We start from the raw sequence: 26,017 nt of genomic DNA, 5'->3' as shown, positions 1-26,017 counted from the left end.
AGCTAAGTCTTTGATCCATTTTCTGGGTTTCCATGATTGGATTCTGTTTGATGATTCTCAAAACTGGCTTTCCATTCTGTGCTAACAGATGTTGGCAACGGCAAAGCAGAAAAACATGTTTGAAGATTCAAGTCTTGCAGTACTTTTTAATTTTCAATGCTTATGTGCTTCATTAGCAAATAGATATGGTACTCGCAGTTGCTCTGACAGATAGTATTAGCCACCTGGATGTCAGAGATCTTGCAGTCACCCAGATAGGAAATCAGCGATCTACCCGGGGAGCGGGCATTGTGGTAGCAGGATAAACCGACAGCTAGGATGCCAGTGTCCCATATCAGAGCCCTGGTTCAAGCTCTTGCTCCCTATTCAGCTTCCTGCTAACGTGCCTGGGAGGCAGCAGATGCCTCTCTAGTACTTGAGTCCCTGCACCCACGTGGGAGACCTAGATGGAGCTTCTGGCTCCTGGCTTCAGCCTGGCCTAGCTCTGGCTACTGGGGGCATTTGGACAGTGAACCAGTGGATTAAAGATCTCTCTCTCCATCACACTGCCATCACTTTGACTTCCAAATAAAACAAATATTAGAAAGAAAAACAGAAGATGAAACGTACACTGGAGCTTCAATTTCTCCATCAAACCTTAAATCCAGAGTGTCAACCACCACGGATAACGCACAACCCCCAAAAAATCTTCACTCCAAAAGTAATAAACGGATGTAGGAAGCATCTTTATGCACTAGGCTAATTGCAAAAATATTCAGTTCTCATTACTCATAATTCAACTTAAACTTCCCAATTTACATTCTAAGCAGTACATCTAAGTTTAACATTGACAAATGCCTTTTTTCCTCTTTCAATCATGAGGTTATAATTTTATGTACAATGTAAAATTACATAAATTTACATAGCTATGAAACTACTTAACGTGTAAATTTTTAAGTCAAAAAGCTATAATGTAATGTAAAATGGTGCCCAGCTTGGTTGAAAGAATAACAAATATGCTTGCCAATGGGATCAAGAGAATTAACACAAAATGGGGAATTCTCTTTCTCCAAAATATTATTCTGAAAAGGACCTGGGTCAATGCAAACACAAGCTTACTGATGGGCAGAGAGTTCACCCTGGATCACCTGTCCCTGCGGCCGGGCCCCAGCCAGTGATTCGTACTCCTTAGCTGCCCTGAGACGACTCGGTCAAAACCTCGCTTGCCTTCAGCCTGATTCATGATTTCCTCCAAAGAAAATCACGATTTCTGCCAACAGGAGGGACACAAGGCTTAGCTTTCACATCAGGAAAGAAGAGCAGCAACTTTTTTTTTTTCTGCATAGAATAATCACTGCTGCTGGGCCCATCAACAAAGCCAAACCCAACCACGAATAAGGACTCCATGGCCCTGAGAGCCGACAGGAAACGAACAGCAAAGAAAGCCACCAGGAGGCATCTCCAGAGGCTTCCCAGCGGTCAGTGCGAACAGGCAGCTGTGCCTTCCGTGGCCGGGGGCCACAGCCACGTCACTGTCTCCTCCCCCACTCTCTCTCCCGATGTCACCACCTTGGCCGTGCGACAGACCCACACGATCTGTTGTGGAAGGGGCCTGGAGCCAACATCCAGGCTCAAGGCCTGGTTATTTTCAGAGGCATCTCCGTGAATCCCTGCTCCTTAGCCTCCCGGAAGGGCCTGCCTTCCTGACTCACCCTGCCGGCCCCACCCCAGCCTCAGCTGCTGCCTGAGGACTGTCCTCCGGGACCAGAAACCCCGGCCTGCTCCTTCCCTGGCTTGGCAGCGCGACAAACGCTCCATAATAGCAGCCCTGTCTCCCTCGGCTCCTGAGCTCCACGACGCTCCTGCTGGGTCTGGAGTCCCAGGCCTCCGGCCAGCACGGTCCCCGCTGACCCGGCCCCATTCCTCCAAAATGCAGAGTATGAGTCGAGGCGGCTCCAGATGCAGGATCTCCCATCCGGGGCACAGAGGAAGCATTCTCTCCCAGGAGACGACACACCTCGCATCCGATCTGCCAAACACGGTTCCATCAGGCTTCCGGTACCAGCAGCCTCAAGCCTCAGCGGTTTGTGCTGAACTACAGACCCCGTGGAGCTTTTGTCAACCCAGACTCATCCCCGTTGTTAGAGGATCGCTTTATTAATTTTTATTTTTATTTATTTATTTGAGAGGCAGGGAGGGCGGCGGGAACTCCCATCTGCTGCTTCACTCCCCAGATGCCTGGAACAGTTAGGGCCAAAGCCGGAGCCAGGAACTCAATCCGGGTCTCCCACGTGGGTGGCAGGAACCCAAATCCTGAGCTATCCACTGCTGCCTCCAAATCTGCATTTGAAAGAAGCTAGAGTCAGGAGCCAGGGCCAGGAGTCAAACCAAGAACTCTAATGCAGGCATCCTTAACCACTAGGCTAAACACCTGCTCCTGTGTTAGTTCACAGCATGACGAGACAGCTCTGTTCCATCAGGAGCGGTGTTTGGCACACTAGTTAGGACACCACATGGGGCACCCACATCCTACGCTGGAGCGCCTAGTGGGAGTCCCGGCTCCACTTCTGGCTCCAGCTTCCTGCTAATGTGCACTCTGGGGGCAGAGGTGCTGGTCTCTGATACTCACAGGGCAGACCTAGATACAGTCCCTGGCTTCTGGCTCCGGCCTGTCCCAGTCTTGGCTGCTGTGGGCATTTGGGGAGTAATCAGCACAGAGATCTCTGTCTCTCTGCCTTTTGAATAAAATAAATACATAAATAATTTTTAATGATCTATTTTAGAAAACACACATGTGAAAAAGTATAATCAACTTCAGTTTTCCATGTCATGATGTCCAGATTATTTGGGGGATCATGAGTGTCAGTCACCTCCCCTAGCTTTGTTTTGAGCACAACTCCCACTCACTGATAAAAACACAAGATAGAACCCTGACTTGAATACTCCCAAATTCCCAATCACTTCCTCCTGCAGTAGGAAAATAAACACCTGCAGAAAGCAATTATCTTAAAGGAGCATCTTCTAAGCCGAGAAATCAAGCAAATGCCAACAGGTAAGGAAGGACCAACTGGACAAACAGGCTGGCTGCAGTAAGTGCAGCTGCTGGGGCCAGCGTTGTGGCCTCCTCCTGCAATGCCGCATGCCATATGGGGGTCGGTTCGAGTCCCGGCTGCTCCATTTCTAATCCAGCTCCCTGCTAATGCATCTGGGAAAGCAGCAAATGATGGCCCACGTCCTTGGGCCCATGCACCCACATGGCAGACCCAGATGAAGCTCCTGGCTCCTGGCTTTGGCCCAGACCAGCCCTGACAGCTGTGGTCATTTGGGGATGAACCAGCCGATAGAAGATCTCTCTCGCCATGTTGCTCTCTCTATATATAACTCTTTCATATAAATAAATTGAATCTTAGGGAAAAAAAAAAGTGAAGCTGCTGTCTTTACCAGCTCTGATGTCTCCACCGCAGCTCTGCTGACTACTCCGGGCTGTGCTTTATCTCTAGGACTTAGCAGGAATTGTAACAGGACTGCCAGCCAATGTCTATGCATTGCCAGTTTTAAACCGTTTACCACAATATCTGAAAGCACTTCAAAACACTGACTGAAAAAAAAAAATGGAATGAAAAGATCAGTTGACTTTGGAGCAAAAAATGTTGAAATCCATGCATACGAGTCAACAGAAAGTGCACATTATGAAAAACCTATGCACGAATTTCAAGTGGTTTTGGACCAACATAAACTGATCTCTGAATTCCATTTTTCCTCCAGTGTTCTGAAGAGCTGCCATCCATCTAAGCACTCAGTGTTACCCAGATGGGTGATGTTAAGCAGCCAACGGCAGCAAATTAAATTAAGTGGAAACACTGGCATTCCCCTAAGATGCCTTTTTCTGTGATTCAGGTTTAGCTAACACATTTGGCACGACTTGCTTAGGTGGTGCCTCGTTAGCCAGTTTTCTCAAACAACACATATAATCCAGAAAGTGTTTTAGATCTTTCCTTTGCAAGACCCAGAAATGAGAGAAGCAAGGCAGGAAAACCCGAGGAACCACTGGATCACGGCCCCAGCCAGCACCACTTCTATCTGCCTGTTCTAACAGAAGATCCCTCAAAGATCTTCTAAGAGGTATACAGAATTGCTAAGAGCCTCAAGTCAGGGCGATGTGAATGGTGCCCCCTACAGTTGTGCATGCAGAGTCCCTGAGCGAAGGATACACAGCCATCAATGCGCTTGCTTAGCAGTCTCCTCTTTATCAATAGAGAATTCTGTAGACAAGAAGCGTTTCCTATTCAATTCACAGAAATCCATGGCCCACATAACTTCAAGGTCACTGAAGGAGAAAGCACCAGGCCCCAGGGACTCCCCCAGCACACGTCTCACAACGAGCCCAGCCACAGGGAGATCTTCAGCAGGCACTCTGCGCTTCTGCACGGCCAAGCAGTAAGTCAGCTCGTAGCTGGTACACAGGGTACCCAGTGGGGCATCCAACGGCCTTCAGCCTCTGGATGGATGGGGGGCAGCAGGGGCCTCTCTGGCTAGAAGTGGAGCCGGTACAAAGCAGCACTCACACAAAGCAGTTCAGGACAGCACCACAGGCAAACCCAGTGATGGTGGAGACAGGACTGTTGGGAGCCCTGGGGAGCTCAGCATTCTTCGGACCAGTGTAAGCCTGAGTTCCTCTTTATTCCCAACCACCCCAGCCCCCATCCAGGCAGTGGCCAGGGTCTCCAGCAACAAGTCAAGTTCAGAGTTACTATGAGTTAGGTGGTAAAGGTTCTTTGCTTGGCCAAGTGTTAGGCCCCCGAACCTCCTCCTGGGCCTTGCTAAGCCATGCACCTTCAATAGCTGACCATCCTTGAGGTCTGGTTGGGTTCCTCATCGGCCAGCAACCCCTGAGAGACGTCTGATCACCCAGGCCCACCTTCAGCAAGAATCCTACAAAGTCGGTTTAGCCAGAATCCTCCAACCCCTTTGTCCCCTCTTTGTGATTCTCCATCCACTGCCCCCACCCTACTCCTGGGCCATAAATTCCCACGTGGCTGGCTGCATTCAGGGTTGAGGCCAATCCCTCTATCACTGCAAAACCCACCCACACCTCTCACAAGGAGCTGATGAAGTCTTCCTCACCATGTTCTAACACATATCACTGAATATTTTTTCTAGACTTTAACACAAATTCAGAGTAACTGAATGAGCTACATTCAGAGTTATCAAGCAGCCTTGAACTAGGAAAAAAAAAAAAAAAGCAGAGAAACCTTCTTCCTCTGAGACACACAGATTTGGCTCTGTGAGCTGAAAGTGAGTACTCGCCTCGCCCACCCTCAGCCCTGCCTGTCTCGGGCCCCCACCCTCAGGGCTCCGCTGCAGCTGGGCCTGAACAGTTGCGCTTTGTCCCAGCCCAGTGGCAGGCGAAAAAGCATCGCAACCCCAAACCTACAGCAGCTCAGCTCTCTGCATGAACAACAGAAGCCTCCATTCAAAAGATGCGGAGGAGAAACAGCCACAATATCTTCCCTTCGAAATGCAATCGTAGAGACACATAATTTAAAATTCAGGATCAGAGGCGTGAGGCAGGTAAATCGGAACAAGAGCCGTGCTGGCATCAGTAAGAAGCATTCGAGTCAAAAGAACTCCAGGGCCTGAGAGGTTCGGGAATAGTAATCCACTGCCCCTACTTTTTAATTTATTCACTTGAGAGACAGCCAGACGAGAGATAGACAGAGGCAGAGAGTGTGCACGCCCTCCCATCCACTGGTTCACTCCCCAGATGTCCTTCAAGGTCAGGGCTCCGCCAAAGAACTCAGTCCAGGTCTCCCACTTGGTGGGCTGGGACCCAACTCCTGTGCCATCCCTTCACTGCCTCCCAGGGCTTGCACTAGCAGAAGCTAGAAATAAGAGCTGGAAGTTGGACTCAAAGGCAAGCACCCAGCATTTGCACTGTTATGGCAAACACAGGCTCCAACTGCCCTCATTTTAAAATTAAACTGTGGGGTGCAGCTGGCCTACCCCCAGCTGCTGTGGCCATTTGGGGAGTGAACCAGTGAATGGAAGTTGTCTGTCTCTGTCTCTGTGTCACTCTGCTTGCCAAATAAATAGATAAATCTTTTTTTTTAAGATTTTTATTTATTTACTTAACAGGTAGAGTTACAGACAGTGAGAGAGAGGGGCAGAGAGAAAGGTCTTCCCTCCGTTGGTTCACTCCCCCAATGGCCACTACGGCCAGCGCTGTGCCGATCCGAAGCTAGGAGCCAGGTGTCGTCTCCCGGTCTCCCATGCAGGTGCAGGGGCCCAAGCAATTGGGCTATCCTCCACTGCCTTCCCGGGCCACAGCAGAGAGCTGGACTGGAAGAGGAGCAACTGGGACTAGAACCCGGCGCCTATATGGGATGCTGGCACCGCAGACAGAGGATTAACCTAGTGTGCCACGGTGCCGGCCCCAAGAAACCTTCTTAAACAATGATTGATGAGGTCAGAGGCTGCTGGGGCACGGGCTCCTCCATGGAGCACACTCTGCTACTCAGACTGGGATTCTGTGTACTGCGGGCTCCTCGTGCCTCATCCAACATCTCTGTCCATGAACGCTCCACGGTCGGCGAAAATATATTTTTATTTTTAAAATCTCACTTAATTGACAAAAATTGTGGATACTTCTCATGTTCAACACGATATTTTCAGAGTATGCAAAACTCACTTTTAGCGACAGAAGAGCTACCCATTTCTAAAGATTCTGCTTAGTTTCAAGATGACAGCTTGACAATCTTCGCCTTCCTTAGTAACACATAAACTCAAGATAAAAATCATTAACTCCATTAAAGGAACTGGAGAAACATGAAACACAACTGCATTGCTGTAGACTTTGGGCCACCGGGGGGCCATGGGGGAGGGATGGGGCTCTCCCTGGACACGAGGGGGTACCGCACAGCTGAATGGAACACCTGGCCACTCATCTGCAGGTGACTTCCATTACATCAAATGACTTTTTTCCTGTTTTTCAGATTTCCAACACCTTCTGTGCTGCCATCTGCCTGCTTTTCAAACCCCTGTCTAATTTGCAATGCTCCCGTTAAACCATGTCAGTTGCTCGGGGCAAGTAGAAAGGATATAGATGATAAATACAGCCAGTTCCAGTTCCTCCTAGTTAATCCCAGGTGAGAGGCATGGCACTCACACAGCCCTCAGACTCTGGCAACCACCATCACTGTGACCGACTTGAAAGGCAGAGTTAGAGAGACAGGCAGAGAAAGAGTGTTTGCATAGTCTTTAAGTACCAATTTGAGATTTTCTCTTTTTTAAAAGAGTTATTTATTTGAAAGAGCTATAGAAAGAAGGAGAGACAGAGAGAGACACACAGATCTTCCATCTGCTAGTTCACCCCCCAAATGGCTGCCAGCAGCTGGCAGTGAGCCAGGGCTAAGCCAGGAGCCAAGAACTCCATCCAGGTGTCCCATGTGGATGGCAGAGACCCAAGCACTTGGGCCACCCCCTGTTGCTTTCCCAGGAGCATCAGCAGGAAGCTGGGTTGTAAGTGAAGCCCCCAGACTCCAGTTGGCGCTCCTACAGGACGCCAGTGTCGCAGATGGCGACTTGGCTCGCTGAACCCCCACACCAGCCCCAGGATGGGGGCCAACTAGAAGGGTCTGAAGAGCAAGCTCTTTCCTTACACAGTTTGAAGACACCTCAAGAAAGCACTACCTTTTTTATAAATTTACTTGTGAGTTTAGGATTAACATATAGTACCTGCACATTTTCTAAGGGCTACGGCACAACTTTTCAACACACGTACACAGCTTTAACCCGCTGTATCAAGCCATCAGCCTTTCCATTTCCGTATTTTGATTGTGATGAAGGCACCATCTTAGAAACAGAGAGTAGGGGGCAGCCCCATAGCGCAGTAGGTAAATCCTCTGCCTGCGGTGCTGGCATCCCATATGGGTGCCGGTTCTAGTCCCGGCTGCTCCTCTTCCAATCCAGCTCTCTGCTATGGCCTAGGAAAGCAGTAGAAGATGGCCCACATCCTTGGGCCCCTGCACCCACGTGGGAGACCTGAGGAAGCTCCTGGCTCCTGGCTTCCGATCAGCTCAGCTCTGGCCATTGCACCCATCTGGGGAGTGAACCAAAGAAGGAAGATCTTTCTCTCTGTCTCTCCTTCTCACTGTCTGTAACTCTACCTCTGAAATGGATAAATAAAAATCTTAAAAAAAGCAGAGGTGGGCCAGTGTCGCAGCTTAATAGGCTAATCTTCCACCTGCGGCACCGGCAACTCGGGGCGCCGGATTCTGTCCCGGTTGCCCCTCTTCCAGGCCAGCTCTCCGCTGTGGCCCGGGAAGGCAGTGGAGGATGGCCCAAGTGCTTGGGCCCTGCACCCCATGGGAGACCAGGATAAGTACCTGGCTCCTGGCTTTGGATCAGCGCGGTGCGCCGGCCGCAGCGGCCATTGGGGGGTGAACCAACGGCAAAGGAAGACCTTTCTCTCTGTCTCTCTCTCTCTCACTGTCCACTCTGCCGTTCAAAAAAAAAAAAAAAAAAAAGCAGCGAGTGAATTCTTTCCACACATCAAGTCCTCTAGTGCCCTGATCTGACTGCCCAGACTCCTGGACACCAAGAAATTTCTGTTCTGTTCCAATTACCCAGATAAAGATATTTTGTCAGGATAGGCCAAAAAAAAAAAAAAAAAAAAAACGACATCTGGAAATGCCTCAACATTTCCCTCCTCCTACTCAAGGGGCAATTTTGGAGGACAGAGCTGTCTTGGCTGACGCTTATCTGGCCTTCTGTACCTGGACTACACCAACCCCACTACCTTCTGCTCCTCCAAGGTTTCTGATAAGCTATCTGTGGATGACCTTAGGGGGAAAACGATGATGACACAAAGATCCCTTCCTGTGGGCTCTGCAGATGTGAACAACGTACCTGATGCCGTCTTAGACAACAGAACCTTCTGTCGCAGTCTCCTGACGCCCGAGAACAGTACTTGGCGGACCTGGGAGATGCGCCGGCGTCAGGCCCTTGCAGCCACAGCCCTGCGTCCCCGTACAGGGAATGGGGTGTGTCCCGGGCCGCCGCCTCCCGCCACGGCTTCTCCATCCTCTGGAGCCCACCCGTGCACAGGGGCTCGAGGGAGGTGTGGAGTGAGCCTGCTCTTCCCATCTCCCATCATCCACCACCTCAGGGCACCCAAAACCAGAGCCCAAGTCCTCCGCCGGTGTCCCTCCCTGGCCGGCTACAGGAAGAGAGCAGCCCTGGTCCCAGCGCAGTCCACAAGCTGCTGCCTGTGGCCTCCTGCTCCGCCCCCAGTGCCAGGAGCAGTGGGGACCACGTGGAGCCAGAAGCTGTCCCGGCTACTGAGCATCTGGATTTGAATCCTGGCTCTGGCTGGGACTCCAGCTTCCTGCTAATGCAGATCTTCAGAGGCCGCAAGCGATGGCTCAAGTAACTGGGTCTACGCTACTCATGTGCCAGGCCAGGACTGAGTTCCCAACGCTGGCTAAGGCCTCGTTCAGGCCCACCCATTGTGGGCATTTGGGGAGCGAACCAGCACATGGAAGATTCTCTCTCTCTGCTTATCTCTCTTTACTTTTTAAATAATACATTAAATAATACATATAAATTTTTTTTCACATTTTATCATCTTTGGAATTAGAGTACATTTCAATTGGTGTCTTGGAGTCAGTGCAACAGGGAATTATTTCTGTTTGCTCTTGGGCAAGTTATTTAAGCTCTGTTCAACTGGTGGGATTCCCCACCTCTCTCAGAATTGTCGGAAAGCACAAATGAGCATCCAAACTCTGAACACCACTGAATTCTGTACACTCATGGGCCTGGCGTCTTATACACAGGAAATCCTTAGGAGCTGAATAAATATTTACATATTGCAGTATACTTAGAAAATTTTCGTGGAAAATGGACTTCAAAGAAAAGTTTATTTTGGTGCAAACAATTTTGGAAATCCATGCATAGTTTTTCACAGTACTCATTTCTCGTGAGAAAAAAACCAATCATATGCATGGATTTCAATTATTTTAGCACCAAAATTAACTTACCTTTTAATTCTATTTTCCACAGACTTTTGAAAGCGCCTTAATTTCTGACAGCGGGAAGCAGGTGTTCAGCTTAATAGATAAGATGCCAGTGTCCCACATGAGAGCACGTGGGGTCAGCGTCCAACTCCGGTTCCTAGCTTTGCTGTCTGCCACCCTCAAAAGCGGCAGGCACTGGCTCAAGTGCTTGGGTTCCTACCACCCCTAGAAGAGACCCAGACAGAGTTCCCAGTTCCCAAGTTCAGATTGGCCTAGCCCTAGCCATTGCAGGAATGATCAGGGGATGGAAGATTTCTCTCTCTCTCTCTCTCCAAATAAATTAATAAAACTGAGCGCTTGCCTGGATCCCTTCCTGGCTAACCTGAGTGCACACAGGTCCCAGCCTCTGCAGTCCGCAGACGAGCTCAGGGGTGTCAAGAACAGGGACTCTTCTTGGGGATAAAGTGTGGGTACCAGAGCCCTCTGCAAGGACCACAGCTCCTTACACATCCCAGCCAGAGCCTTGGATCAGTGCCCGGTGCCCACATGGGGCCCCTTACAGGTCCAGTCCACTGCAGAGGCTGAGCTCAGGCCCAGAGTGTGCCCGGGGGGCCTGCGGGGACAGGTAGGCACTTGTCACGCAGTCAGTTCCAACTCCTCCCGCATCCCAACAAGCCCCTAACACAAGCTATTATGGCCAGGGAAGCCCTTCACAAGCGCCCTCCTCTCTGTGGAGGTACGGAGTGGAGCAGCAGAGGCACAGCCCAGGACGGTAGCCAGCCTGGGCCCTGAGCTGTGTCCCTGGCCACCGTGTCGGTCTCTCCGGGAGTTTACACAGCACCAGCTGATGCAGGCCGCAAAGCTCTCCCCCACTGCCAGGTCTGCCTTCACCACAGCCAGGGAGCATCAGCCTGGGGACAGCCGGGGTGACGGGAGTGTGGGAGGGTGAGTGTCCCTGTGGGGCTCCCAGCCGGCGGGACTGCCTCCTTCTGAGGACACGGCCAGTTCTGATCATCCGTGGGCTTCCTCTGACCTTTTCCTCTTATCCTCTTTCCGGATTCATTTCCCAGCTCCAGGCAAAGCCGCAGATCACTCCTCATCCTGCTTTTCTCGATACACTTCCTTCAGCCTCTCTAAAAACGTTTTCACTCGAGGTCTTCAGAAATGGTTCTCCTAACAGCAGTAACTGCTCTCTGCCGTCTTCCTGGCCAAGCAGCTCGTCTAGATCCGTCCACTGCAGATGTCACCCACAGTGGGCACGGTGGGAGAGTCCTCCTCTGAGCTGCACGGGACGTAATCCCCCAACTCCTGGATGCCAGTGACACCTGCGCATGTGCAGGCGCGACACAAAGATGCAGACGTGAAGGACGACGGACACAGGTGAGTCCTTCCACTGCTCGCACCATCAGACCACCCCCACGAGACCACGCGAGAAAACAGCCTCTAGGCTGGGAGTTCCCAAGGAAACAGCACACAGCCCAGGGTCCCTCGTCAGCCTTGTCCTCCAGGGCAGAATCACTGCGCTACATTAATTCTCGCTCCAAGCTTTTTACCTGGCGCTGCTTCCTATTTCTAACCAACACAATAAACCAGCTGCCTTCCAGTGACCAGGCTGTCACACCCCTCCCTGAGGGTCGGAGATGGATCTTTTTATAAAGACACTGTTACCATGGCAGCTGAGCCTGTCGTTTGTTTGTTTGTTTATTTATTTATTTGAGAGGCAGAGAGACAGTTCATATATGTTGGCTCACTCCCCCAAATTCCTACAGCAGGAAAGGCTGGGGCTGCAGCCAGGAGCCGGGAACGCAGTCCCAGGTCTGCAGTGTGGGAGGCGGGCCAGCATCACCTGCTGCCTCCCAGGGTCTGCAACGGCAGGAAGCTGGGATTGAGAGTGGAGCCAGGACTTGAACCCAGCGCGCTGATGTCGACACACGTGTCCCAATCAGTGTCACCCACATCAGACCAATGCCTGTCTCTGTTCAGGTTCTGAAAAAGCAGCAGAGCCCTACTTCTCTTTCCACTGAACCATTATGGAAACCAGGTTCATAAGGTCTTCCACGTCCAGCATTACAGAGTCCTGGGTGGCAGTGCGGATCCAGACAAAGGACACAAGGGCTGTCGCGTCTACCGGTCAGAACCACCCTCCCCGCATCTCCTCTGCTCTTTGCCAGGGCCTAATCAGCCAGCATCCCCCACACCAGGCCCTGCAACCCACACAGCCCAGTGACAACCAGAACCACTGCCTCTGTCAGCTGGGAGGACACAGCAAATGCAGGAGACCTGCGCTCACTGCTGCCAACATGACTTAGTCTGCACTTGGGAAAGAGATTCTGTATGACTGTGGCCTTGCTGACTCAGCCCACTTCCACCACAAACCATGCCAGAGAGTTTCAGACGTGCACTGCACACAGCCGGCTTCTGGAAATCCCAGGAAACGGGTTCACTTTGAAAGCACACCGACAGGACCGGCGCTGTGGCGCAGTGGGTTAACGCCCTGGCCTGAAGCGCTGGCATCCCATATGGGCGCCCGTTCTAGTCCCACCTGCTCCTCTTCCGATCCAGCTCTCTGCTGTGGCCCAGGAGTGCAGTAGAGGACGGCCCAAGTCCTTGGGCCCCTGCACCCGTATGGGAGACCTGGAGGAAGCTCCTGGCTCCTGGCTTCCGATTGAAGCAGCTCCGGCCGTTGCGGCCATTTGGGGAGTGAACCATCGGATGGAAGATTTCCCTCTCTCTCTGCCTCTCCTCCCTCTGTGTAACTCTTTCAAATAAATAAATAAATCTTAAAAAAAAAAAAGAAAGAAAGCAAGCACACCGACTTATCTTTTGGCAACAAAACTTCTAAATCATGTTCCTCAACCAGGAAGGAAGTACTGTCAGGTGACTCTGGGACTTGCACAGAGCAATCAGTACTCGCCTGTATCTGCCCTCCGCCCTGGGGTCTCCTGGAAGGCTGTGGGCTTGGCAGTCTGTGTGCCGCACCTGCTGGCGTGCCTCTGGTGGTAATGATCCACTGGTGCTGTACCCAGAAACAACTGCACGCATGTACACACGTGATTAATTCTGAACATACGGGCCGGCGCTGTGGCTGCACTTCTAATCCAGCTCCCTGTTAATGGCCAGTGGAAGATGCAAGTGCTTGTGACCCTGAACCTACACAGGAGGCCGGATGGAGATCCTGACTCCTGGCTTGGATCTGGCCCAGCCCTGGCCAGTGGGGCCATCTGGTGAGTGAACCAGTAAATGGAAGATCTCGTTCTCTCGCTCGCTCGCTCTCTGTCTGCCTCTGTCTCTCTGTCTCTGTCTCTCTCTCTCTGCCTCTCCTTCTCTCTCCCTGTAGTTCTGAAATAAATAAATATTTAAAAAACAAATAATTCTGAATATGTCGTAATTTATGCTTGGGGAACATTACTCAATTGTGAATCAGTAAATTACCACACAGAGAAGCTGAGCCCTGCTACACCGTAATGAGATGTAAATATTATCCAGGCATCTCATTAACTTCCAAGAAGCTGGAGATGTTTGCTTAACAATTAACGATGGGGTTAGGCTCTCTTCCTTCAGTTTCACTAAGGGATCCAGCCCTTAATCTGACTTTGCAGATAAAGGGACTTAACCCTATGTGAGCCTGAAGTACTCCCTAGCCTGTTTCTTTGTCACAGGTTTAGATTCTTTGGGGCATTGCAGTGGACACTGAATTGCTCCTCCTAGACTCCCTTTAGGGTCACTGCACCCTCGCTGGCTGCTGATGGCTCGCAGTAAGACCACGTACCAGCCCCAGTGACACCCCAGGAGTGTGGCCAGCTGCCAGCAACTGGGGGGCTCGAGCAGATCTGTAAAAGACCAGACCCTTGCCTCAGCAGGGGACAACTGTCAGTCAAGGGCCCTCGACTGCCAGACCTCTGGGCCTTCAGCTGCAACAGCATTTGCTGGTCAGCTTTCCCTCTGCCCAGCTCTGCCTCTCTCTGTCCTTACAGGTGCATCTCCTGAGCATTCCCCCTGCCGGCCTGCACGACACAGCTCCTGGCCTCAGAGCCCGCGTCCAGGGAGCCCAACCTCAGCCAGGGGCAGCTATCTCAGTGCAGAGTTCCTGTAAATGTTCCTGAAAAGTCCCAGGTTCCTGCTGAGGGCCCACAAAGGCTGACAACACTCGGAAAAATACTTGTCATACAGCCATATAAAAATGACAAATGTTTGATAATCAGCTCAGATCATTTTCTGAGTACTTATCCAAGCTGGTCAGGGACAGGAGTGAAAGAAGGAACCAGGGGGACTGGAGGTGCACAAGACAGGGTGGCAGGGCCCAGCACACCTAGCACATTCCACGTCACACATTACATGACACTGCCAACTGTTCCCAAACCCAGGGATTCCAGAGCTGGATTTCCTTAAAAAAATTTTTTTAAAAAGATTGAGAGGGGCTGGCACCATGGCATAGTGGGTAAAGCCACTGCCTGCAGTGCTGGCATCCCATATATGGGTGCCAGTTCAAGTCCCAGCTGCTCCACTTGCGATCCGGCTCTCTGCTATGGCCTAGGAAAGCAACAGAAGATGGCCTGAGTCCTTAGGCACCTGCACACATGTGGGAGACCTGGAGGAAGCTCCTGGCTCCTGGCTTCTGATCGGCGCAGCTCCAACCATTGCGGCTATCAGGTGAGTGAACCAGCAAATCAAACACCTCACTCTCTCTCTGCCTCTTCCTCTCTGTAACTCTGTTTTTGAAATAAGTAAATAAATCTTTAAAAGAGAGAGGGAGAGGCAGAGTTTCAGAAAGAGAAAGAGAAGGAGAGAAGTCTTCTATCTGCTGGTTCACTCACTTTCCAAATGGCCACAACTGCCAAGATTCAGCTGGGCTGAAGCCAAGAGTCTGGAACTCCATCCAAGTCTCCCACATGCATGGCAGGGGCCCAAGCACTTGGGCATCTCCCACTGCCTTCCCAGGAGCATTACAGGGAACCGGATCAGAAGCACAACAGCCAGGACTCCCAGTGGAGCTTCTATGGGATGCCGGCATCACTAGGGGCAGCTTAACCCACTGCGCCACCACGCTGGCCCCCAGAGCTGGGTTCCTCACCCTCACCAGCTGGCCGTACTTGCTTCATCACCTCAAGTCCCAGCAGGTCCTCATGCTAAGCTCCCTGGAGAGAACAGTTCTGCAAAGAGGTATGAATCCAAGCATTGCACGCCTTGAAGGACAGGGAACGATGCCTGCAGCTGTCGGGACCGTGATGGCAGACAGGCCAGAGCGGGCTCAGGGGATGCCACTCCTGCCTTGCCCAGCAGGCAGCAGCATCTTCCGGAGAACCTCAGGGACGAAGCTGTGACCACAAAGGCTCCAGCCCAGGTTAGAGCAGGGCAGCAGAAGTCGAGCTGTCGCAGGGCTGCATGGCAGAGGAGAGGCACTGTCTACTTCTCACGGCCGGAGTCTTGGGTTCAGAATGTTAAAAATGTAGATAATGTCCTCCATGCAAAACTTAACCTAAAAAATCCTACTACAGGGTGGTGGGGGGTGCTTAGCCTAGAGGGTAAGATGGGAATTACGAAGCCCACACCCCACACTGGAGTGCCTGCATTCAACACCCAACTCCAGACCCTGGGATCCGTGGTGATGACTCAAGTCTCTGTTGCTCAAGTGGGATGTCATTATTATTAATAACTTTATCAAATTAACATTAGTATTAATAACTGGATGTTATTCCTGGCTCCTGGCTCTTGTGGGCTCTGGGAGAGTGAATCAGTGAGTCTCTCTACTTCTCAAATATTTAAAGAAATCTTAAAATTTCATACTACCATCTAATGTTTACCAGCATCGTATACATGACCTCACTGGCCCGTAAGGAGCACAGCTGGTCTTACTTTCTTTTTATGATTTACTTATTTATTTGACAGGCTGAAAGAGAGGAGAGAGATCTTCCATTCATTAGCTCACTCTCCAAATGCCCACCAACAGCAGGGGCTAGACCAGGCTAAAGTCAGGAGCCAGGAACTCTATCCTGATCTCTCATGCAGGTGGCAGGAACCCAAGTACTCGGGCCATCATCCACTGCCTCCCAGGTGCACTACAGGAAGTTGGATCAGAAGCAGAATGGCACAGACTGAAACCAGCACTCTGATATGGGATGTGGGCATCCCAAGCAGTGGCTCAACCTGCTGCACCATAACACCCAGCCCTGCTTTTATCACATTAGTGTCCTAACTGGTTAAGCAGCTTGTCCAGGATCTCCCAGCTACGGTGGGGTCAGACTTCCGGATTCTCGGTTCAGGGTTTCTTCCTATAAAATGCTGCCAATTTTCAATTTGTTTATCTATAGATATATGTACATATGTATGTGTGTGTGTTTATCTCCAGTCTCTAAAAATTGGTTCCCTCCCACCTTTCTGGCCCTCACCTTCTTCATCCTACCAACCAGTATTTCATAGGAACAAGGACTATCAATGGCACAAGGTCCGGAATCAATTCACCTTCGAAAGTCTCTCTCTCTGACTCCAAACAATCCAGACCCTCTGTTGACACAGGCACAGCACAGCTTCAAAGTACAGCTGACAACAGCCTGGAGGAGTCAGGTTCTACGACTACCAGTGTTCAACATGTCTGGCTTCTCAGGTTCATGTCAGTCACACACACACACACACACACACACACACACACGAGAGGGGCTGGAAAGAAATGCCTCAAATGTTCCACCAAATCTTTAGACATAGGAACAGCTCTCGGAGAAGCCTTCTGCCCCTGGTCGCTAAGTTTTGCCTACACTTGAGGCACGTGGAAGATTTTACTCTTGCCAACTTGGAGTTCTCTTTCTGCAAAGCCCAAGTTCTCAGGCTGCAGGCATCACACAGAGATGCTCACGTCTGCAGGAACAGAGGCCAGCCTCTCTCTGCCTGGGGTGGAGGCGTGATGTGATGGCTGTGGGAGTGCTAATGAGAGCTAATTACTCTATTTACTCCCTGACCCACCAGCCTGCACAAGAACAGCCTGGTAAAACCAGCTGCGTTCTCACAGGTACTCTCCAGCCTGATGTCAAAGCGCTGCTGTCAAAATGCTTTGAGGTGATCGGACGGGGCTGCCTGAAAGCCAAAGTGCATGCCTCCGTGCCTTCTAGCCATCAATTCAGGCTCACGTCAGGACCAGTTTTACTTCTCCATATTCTCCTCGGCATTATCACCTCCATCCCCACCTCTGCTCCTAAATGTCCACTCGGACTGAAAGTTTAAAAAACATCAAACGACAAGCATGGAATTTTAGGAAAGCAATTTTCTACTAATTATTAAAACTGGGTGTGTCAGGGGCCAGTATCGTGGGGCAGTGGTTAAGCCACCAGTAGTGATGCAGGCATCCAATACCTGAGCATCAGATTGAGTTCCGGCTGCTTGGCTTCCAATCCAGCTACCTGCTAATGAGCCTGGAAGGGCAGCAGATGATGGTCCAAGTGCTTGGGATCCAGTCACCCACGTGGGAGACTCAGGCAGAGTTCCTGGCCCCAGGCCAAGCCCTGGCTATTACAGCCACTTGGAGAGTGAACCAGCGGATAGAAGATTGGTATCTCTCTCTCTTTCTCCCTCCCTCTCTCTCTCTCTCTCTGTGTTTCCATCTTGTCACTCCCTCTCTCTGATGTTCAGCCTTTCTTTCTTTTTTAAGATTGATTTATTCATTTGAGAGGCAGAGTTACAGACAAAGAAAGGAACAGATAGAAAGAGAGAGATCTCCCATCCTTTGGTTCACTCCCCAAATGGCCACAAGGGCCAAGGCTGGGCTGATTAGAAGTCAGGAGCCAGGAGCTTCTTCCAGGTCTCCCACGTGGGTGCAGGGCCCAAGCACTTGGGCCATCTTCCACTGCTTTTCTAGGTCATTAGCATGAAGCTGGATTGGAACTGGAGTAGCCAAGACACCAAGACACAGCAGATGTTGGTGCTGCAGGCAAAGTTTAACCTACTGCACCACAGCACTGGCCCGATGCTCAGTCTTTCAAATAAATACATCTGTAAAATCAATCAATCAATCAATCAATGGGGTGTGGTATTTTGCGATGTCCTGCATTCAATTTGCAGTCATCAACAAAACTTGGCCAACAGTTCACTCACTCTGATCTGTGAATTCAGGACATGGGAGGGAACATGGAAATCACATAAATTTTACAGAATCACTGCTACTTAATTGGATCCATGTCTTAGGTACAGGATACACATAAATATGGCATGACTTATATAAAGATTCTTATTTATGAATTTATACAAATCACACACAGAAGATTTTCCCATCACTACTTCTGCATTCCTAATGAAAAGAGTAAAAATGAAAAACAAATAGGGCAATGGACCTGCCATTCCCAGACAGGAGCAAGAATGTCAGTTTTATCCCAAGAAAGCCCCATCCACATTAACAACCTGTCCCATACTGCAACACTGAGCGCACTGAGCACGGTAAAGGCAGCCACGGCTTCAGGGCTGGGAGAGTAACGCAGCCGTAAAGAAGGCCGCCTACCTCCAGCACCACAGGGAAAAAGCTGCATCTGGATGGTAATAGCATTTGAAGTCAGGACACTTGCAACTGTATAGCTCCGTTTATTCAAATGGAAAAGCATGACTAAACATAGAGTAGAAGCTCAACTGCTACGCAATCTCATTTTGAACTTATTTATTTGAGAGGCGGAGGCAGACAGCGCTCCCATGCACTGCAGTATTCCCCAGAAGCCCACAACAGCAGGGGCTGGGCCACAGCCCAACGAGGGAGCCAAGAACTCAACCCAGGGCTCCCTCATGGCTAGCAAGACTCCAGCTACCTGAGCCATCGCTGCTGCCTCCCAAGCTTGCGTGGGCAGGAAGTTGGAGTCAGAAGCCAGAGTGGAGAATGCAACCCAGGCACTGCAACGTGGGGCACGGGCGTCTTCCCTGCTGGGCCAGACGCTTGCCCCGGAAATTCTTGAGGCAGGCACAACTTAGCAGTATGAATGGACTTCTTTTTATGGGGCTCAGTCAAATCTACCTTAACCTGAATGGCATGAAAAATGAAAATTTACTTAGCAATGTTGCCTGTCCTCGTGACTGTCTACAATCATCTCTTTTTGAAGGTTGTTCTGAATGTTTATGAAGCCTGGACAAGCAACCACCCCATGAACGATGCCAAAAATCCCAACTATGTGTACAGGAATGACTGAGTGACTGCCTTGTAAGAGAGCTGTGTTTTTTACGGGAACACACAGACAAAACACGCCTGACTGTGATTACGGGCATGATGAAATTCCCTGAGCTGAAGGATCTCAGAGCAGCAGGTGACTACACACAACCCTATTTCAACAGGAAAATAAAGTTAGGTAAAGAAACGTTTCTGACACTTAAAGATGCATAATACTAACTAAAATTGCACAACTCTGAGCAGATTTATTGTTTATTCTAAAACTTTCAAACAAAAAAGAAGAACATGTTGGCTTCAAGACTAGGAATGAGTCATCACTGAGCTCCGACAATGCATGAGCCAAGTACTGCAATACTTGGTGTCTTAGACACAGGAGCATTGCCTCGATGGATCATTGAAATATTCCTACCAGGTAGACATTGCTACGTCCATTTTACAGATGCGCAAGCCAGGGCTCAGGCTGGATGAGGCACAAAGTCACAAAGCTAAGATGGGACTCCGCGGGGATTCCAGCCAAGAGGGGTCTGTCCGACCCCAAGCCCTGGAAACGCGGGATGGCCGTGTTTGCTAAGGAGAGCAGAACGACCCTCGGTCCTGGCATCAGAAGCGCTGGATTTTAATGCAGCTTCTACTGAGTGGGGATTTCCTCCCAAGGAGTGGAGAAGAAAATGCTACTTAACTTCCGAAGGGTGAGGAGAGAAGTATCCACAGAAGCCCAAGTGAGAGGGCTCTGCCCACCAGCCGAGGGCCAGGGGACCACGAGTCCCTCGTCCAGCCTCAGTCCGCACAGCGGGTGAGTGCCTTGGAGCAGGTGTCACTGGGCAGCTTGCCGAGATGCAGCCACAGACAGTCAGGAGTGGGTGGGATGCGGCCACTGTCTGCCCACTCTACTTTCTCGTGGACTAAGCGAATGGAAATTCCTGTGGGTCACATCTGTGCCAGGCATCGCCACACTCAGTCCATCTGGGGAGCTATGGCGGCACCTCCCACCCTCCTACCCCCCTCACTTCCTGTGCCTCTGGTAAGCTCTCTTCTACCCTGGGAGAAAGGAAAGCAAAAACAAACGCAACAGGCAAGGCTGGGCCAGGCCACACTCATCTTTTCCCACCAACTTTCCCTCTTCTTGCTCTCGCTCAGACACACGCATGCACGCACACACACCACACATTCGAGCCCACTGATCCATTTTAACAAAGTGTGCAGTAGGAAGCAAATTTAAACCCTGGGCACTGAGAAGAGTGACTTCCAGAGCTGCACCGGTCAATTTCAAGAGAGAGAGAGAGGAAGGCTGAGGTCCCCAAGTGGAAAAGACATCAATAGATTAGACTACTCTAGGGGTTAACGCCCCATGGCCCACACATCAGAGCACCTGGGTTGGATGCCTGCTGTGGTTTCTAACTCCAGCTTCCTGCTTAATGCAAACCCTAGGAGAGAACAGTGATGGCTCAAATAACTGAGCTCCTGACACCCAGGTGGGAGACTGTGTTCCCGGCTCCCAGCTACGGCAGCTTCCAGCCTTGGCAGTTGTGGGCATTTGGGGAGTAAACCAGTTACAGGAGAACATGCTCGCTCACTCGCTCTCTCTCTCTTTTTCTCTCTTTCACTCTCTCTCTCTCTGCCTCTCAAATAAACTTATAAAAATACTTAAAAGTTTAAAAATTAAGCCTCAATATCATGAAAAAGTAAAAGACAAATCAAATTTAAAAACCAGGGGACCCGCACAGTGGTGTAGCAGGTAAAGCCACCACCTGCAATGCCAGCATCCCATATGGGCGCCAGTTCCAGTCCTGGCTGCTCCGCTTCTGATCCAGCTCTCTGCTATGGCCTGGGAAAGCAGTGGAAGATGGCACAAGTCCTTGGGCCCTGGTACCCACGTGGGAGACCGGGAAGAAGCTCCTGGCTCCCGGCTTTTGATCAGCCCAGCTCTGCCGTTGCAGCCACTTGGGGAGTCAACCAGCAGATGAAAGACCTCTCTCTCTCTCTCTCTCTCTCTCTCTGCCTCTCTGTAACTCTGCCTTTCAAATAAATAAATAAATCTTTTTTTTTTAATCAGAAAATAACCTGGGTAAAAATATTTGCAACAACTGTTAGAGTAAGTAAATAAAATATATGAGCTAGCATGTATGACAAATGAGAAAGAACATTAATTCCCAATAAACGAGATGAGCAGAGTACATAAGTAGTTTGTTAAGTAGAAAATACAGCCAGTATTAATACAAACATGATGGATTTCATTAATATCAAATACATAGAACAGGAAAGAAAAATGAAATGCCCTTTTTCCCAGGAAGTTATGAACCAGTATTGAATGAAAATCACCATCAGTGTGGGAACAAAGCTTAGGAGAAACCTTCTGACAAATGACAGCAACAGCAGTGAGGACATCCACTCACATGCAGGCCCTGTGGGTGTGGGTCAGGTCCTCTGTCTACACAGGAAATGAGCTGAAATGCACCAGTTGCCAGCTGCTCAGACGCTCACGAAACCCAAGGCAAGCTGTCTGCTCTCCAGCAGAACACATAAATCACGAGACACCCATGGACGGGCTACCTGACAGTCCTAGAGACAGCTGCAGATGTTCTAGTAGTGTGAGGAGACGCCAATAAAACAATGATTTACAAGAAAAAAGAGCAACACAGTTATACCCACATACTCAACGCATTTCAACCTGGGAAAACATAGATGGATGGAAGTAAACAGAAAAAAACACCAGCTGATGACTTTCCCAAAACTGTTCTCTTTTCCAGACTGTTTCCATCATACTTAAATAGCCCATAAGATGTGTGTATTTTATAAGTACAAAAAAATTAAATAACAATTAATTTCAAGTGCAAATCACAATAAACAATAGAGGGAAACCCAAGAGCTCCCCCCAGCCTGCTCCTTGGGATGCCACAGGCTACAGAGCAGGCAGGCAAGCAGCAAGGTGGGGAAAGAGCTTTGTTTGAAAGCGAGAGCTAGAAAAACAGGAGGAAACAACAGCTTTTCAGGCCCTGTGTATCAAAACATATTCTGTGAAGTCCCTAATGAAAACACTCTCCATCAGAGGATTCCAACTGCACACCAAAGCTACCTCCACCAAACAAACGAGTCAAGCCAGCAGGAAGTTGACTGGCTACACCCTAAAAACTAATAATTGTTTTTACAGCTCCGAAACTTCCCCCATAGCTCATGTTAGTACACAGTGTCCCACAAACAACATAAACAATCATCTCAAGTGAGGCTGGTTTTTTTTTTTTTTTTTAAGACTTATTTATTTGAAAGGCAGAGTGACAGAGAAAGAGGGAAAGACAGTGAGAGAGAGACAGATCTTCCATCTGCTGATCCAGGCCCCAAATGGCCACAACAGCCTGGGCTGGTCCAGGCCAAAGCCAGGAGCCAGAAACTCCATCTAGGTTCTCACATGGGTGGCAGGGACCCAAGCACTTGGGCCATTATCTGCTGCCTCTCAGGTGCATCAGAAAAAAGCTAGATGAGAAGTGGAACCACTGGGACCCGAGCCAGCGCTCTGATACGGGATGCTGGTGTCAGGTGGTGGCTGGGCCTGCTGCACCACAACACCAGGCCCCGGCTGGCACTTCTAAACAGCAAAGCCTGAAATTCTTCCATGGGTAAGAACCACACATGTTGCTGAAATGAGGCTTTATATTTCTTATTATATCAATGGGTTCTGATAAAGGCATCCTATGGCCTTCAACTAGTACTCAAATCTGTGTGAAAAGGTAAGACATAAAAAGGTTGGACAGAGAGAAAAGCCCTAGGAGAGGACCCTCAGTTTTCCCATGTGTCCAATGGAGACCATGCCAGGGCTGCCCTCATAAGAAACTGAGATGGTGCCCGTAAGCACCAATCACCAAGTAAGATTTCAAAAAACAATGCGATAGGAAATGCGTGGCCATAAAAGGGCCCAAGCGTTGGAAATTCTAAGATTTTATTTATTTATTTGAGAAGTAGAGGTACAGAGAGAGGGAGAGAGGGGCAGAGAGAAAGGTCTTCCATCTGCTGGTTCACTCCGCAGATGGCCGCAAGGGCAGGAGCTGAGCCATTCTGAAGCCAGGAGCAAGGAACGTCTTCCGGGTCTCCCACGTGGGGGCAGGGGCCCAAGCACTTGAGCCGTCTTTCCCAGGCCATTAACAGGGAGCTGGATTGGAAGTGGAGCGGCTGGGACTCAAACTGGCGCCCATAGGAGATGCCAGCACCGCGGGCTGAGGCTCAGCCTGCTACGCCATAGCACCAGCCCTGAATCACAGCACACAGCTGAGCTTTCAAAATCCAGAATCATGACTGCCTGATTCCTGCGAAGTGCCGAGACACCAGGCCAAGTGTTCCCGGGGAACGGCGTCAGCTGGGTCTGTAGCAAAGGGGAGGAGGAGGGTCTGGCGGAGAAACCAGAAACCCACTCTGGGGTCAAAGCCAGGGTCTCTGCAATGGGGGACACGGAAAGGCAAGCCTGGAGGGAGGGGGCAAGCCCAGGTGAGGTGATGAGTGACAAGTGGCGGCAAGGGCCAGGCGGGACCTGACCAAGCCTCCTCCTAAGTAACGCACCAGGCTGCTGTGAGGCACACATTGAGTTCATGCCAGGGACAGAGCTTCGGTCCCCACAGCGCCGCACCAGCGTCCACACGGCTCCACAAGCAGCCCCAGAGACCTCGCTGCTCCTGTCCAGGCATCCCTTTCTCCAGGCCCCAGGAAAACACATCTGGTCGTCATCTTCCTTTTCTCCCATCTGAATGACAGCAGGTAAATTTCAAGAACTGAAAGCTCCAAATTCAGAGTTGGCTGAGATGTCTGGGATAGCGTGCAGGCTGCCCCGAAGCTCCCTCCCTGCACTCCCCAATCCGCTGGAAGCTGTAGCTGCAGCAGGTCCCGGGAAGCCCTGGAGCAGGGAGGGTGGCCCGGGTCCAAAGGTTGATTGGGAAGCTGTATCTGGGGGTGAGGCGCACAAGACAGGCAGGGCAGCAGCTGCAGGGGCCAGGAGACAGCCGCAGCGCCTGCATCAGCGAGGACGGGGGCGCGGGGCCAAGGCAGCGGCAGAGGTAAAAATGACGGTGATGGCCAGGACAGTGTCCCCAGGAACCCAGCCACAGAGCTGACTCAACAGTGAAGTGGAGACTTTAAGAGCAGGCATTTGGTACAGTGGGGAAGACGCCCCTAGAGTTGCCACATCCCACACCGCAGTGCCTGGTATCAGCCCTAGCTCCGCCTGATTCCAGCTTCCTGCCACCCTGAGGGGCAGCGAGTGAGGGCCCAAGAACCTGGGTCCCTGCCATCCACATGGGAGATCCAGATTGAGTTCCCACGTCCTGGCTTTGGCCTGGCCCAGCCCTGGCTGTCGTGAGCATTTGGGGAGCAAGCCGATGAATGGAAGATCTCTCCATCTGTCTTTGTCTCCCTTCCTTTCAAATAAAATGAGACTAAGCTGCTTTTTAAAAATTGTTGTTTAATTTATCTGCCTTAGAAAAACTAAAACACAACAGTGAGCTCTCTGACTTGGCAGAAGCAGAGCCACCTTTGCTGCTCCGTGTCCCAGGGGGTCACACAGTGTCCCACTGGGCTTGCTGCTCTGCTGTCACTGCCCTGCGAGTCTTAACAATGCACACTCTGAGTCCGCGCTTTGTCAATGACTGATGACGGAGATTCATGTAGCAGGCGCTGCACCGTTCCTGGCCACCCCACTCCCATGCAGAATTCACAATGCACAGAATCCCAGGAACTCACAGCACACGAGAGTTCAACACCTGGGTCAGAGGCCAAGTGGGCGCTGACAGCTCAAGAGGCTAGAACGCCTTCCTTCTCAACCAGAACCGCCTTGCACACAGAAGCAGGGCAACGCCCTCCTGAGAAGCACGGCCGACCGAGGAGCCCCATCCTGTATTCTCGTCTCACGACTTCCTCGCCAGCCACTCACACTGAAAATGCTGGCCCGGGAGGGAGGACAGTGGGGCGTCCCTCCGCTCCTCCTCCCTCCAAGCCTTCCTTGGGCACCTGTCAGCCAAAGGCCCAGGGGTGCTGGACCGTGTGCCGAAGGCCCAGGGGTGCTGGACCGTGTGCCGATCAATGAGTGAAACCACAGAAACTGCGGGAGTTCGGTGAAGTGTTTTAACCGTTCTGCTCACGAAACCATACATGTGCTCACAGAAACCACAGAACACAAACTGTAGGATTTCACGGGCAGGCACTGCAGCCTGGCAGGCCAAGCCAAAGCCTCCCGTATCTGAGCACTGGTTCATGTCCCGCATCCTCTGCTTCTGGTCCAGCTTCCCGTTCATGTGCCTGGGAGGCAGCAGGGATGCCTCAAGTACGTGGGTCCTTTTGCCACCCATGTGGGAGACCTAGATGGAGTTCCTGGCTCCGGGCTTCAGTCTGGCCCAATCCTGGCTGGGCAAAAAAAGGCATCTTTTTTAAAAAATGTGGGATTTCGGCAATTCTGCACACAGCTTCAATGCTCTTGTATTCGCACTGAAAACTGGCACTGCACAATATAGGGATGAACAGTAAGTTTTATGCTAATCATTTCAAATTTATAATCTAACATTCCCTCACTTAGAATGACATGATAGGGGCTGGCACTGTGGCGCAGTGGGTAAAGCCTCTGCCTGCAGTGCCAGCATCCCATATGGGTGCCAGGGTTCGAGTCCTGGCTGCTCTGCTTCTGACCCAGGTCTCTGCTTTGGCTTGGGGAAGCAGTAGAGGATGGCCCAAGTCCTTGGACCCTTGCACCCACATGGGAGACCTGGAAGAAGCTCCTGGCTCCTGGCTTCGGATAGGCATAGCTCCGGCCACTGTGGCCAGTTGAACCAGCGGATAGAAGACTCCCCCCCCCCCTTCTTTCTCTGTGTAAATCTTCCAAGTAAATAAATAAATCTTAAAAAAAAAAGAATGACATGATAGAAAA

General features: G+C 50.7%; 1 protein-coding gene across 12 annotated transcripts in view; it reads right to left on the bottom strand.

Moving 5' to 3' along the window:
• PPFIBP1 (PPFIB scaffold protein 1) overlaps window positions 1-26,017 on the bottom strand; it is a 178,000-nt gene that overhangs the window by 140,017 nt on the left and 11,966 nt on the right. The gene's annotated exons all lie outside the window — the stretch shown is intronic.

Source organism: Oryctolagus cuniculus, chromosome 9 (genome assembly GCF_051225735.1).
Source record: "Oryctolagus cuniculus isolate XC-2025 breed Fujian yellow rabbit chromosome 9, ASM5122573v1, whole genome shotgun sequence".
In the NCBI taxonomy this organism is placed as follows: domain Eukaryota; kingdom Metazoa; phylum Chordata; class Mammalia; order Lagomorpha; family Leporidae; genus Oryctolagus; species Oryctolagus cuniculus.
This window is presented reverse-complemented; position numbering and strand designations above follow the sequence as displayed.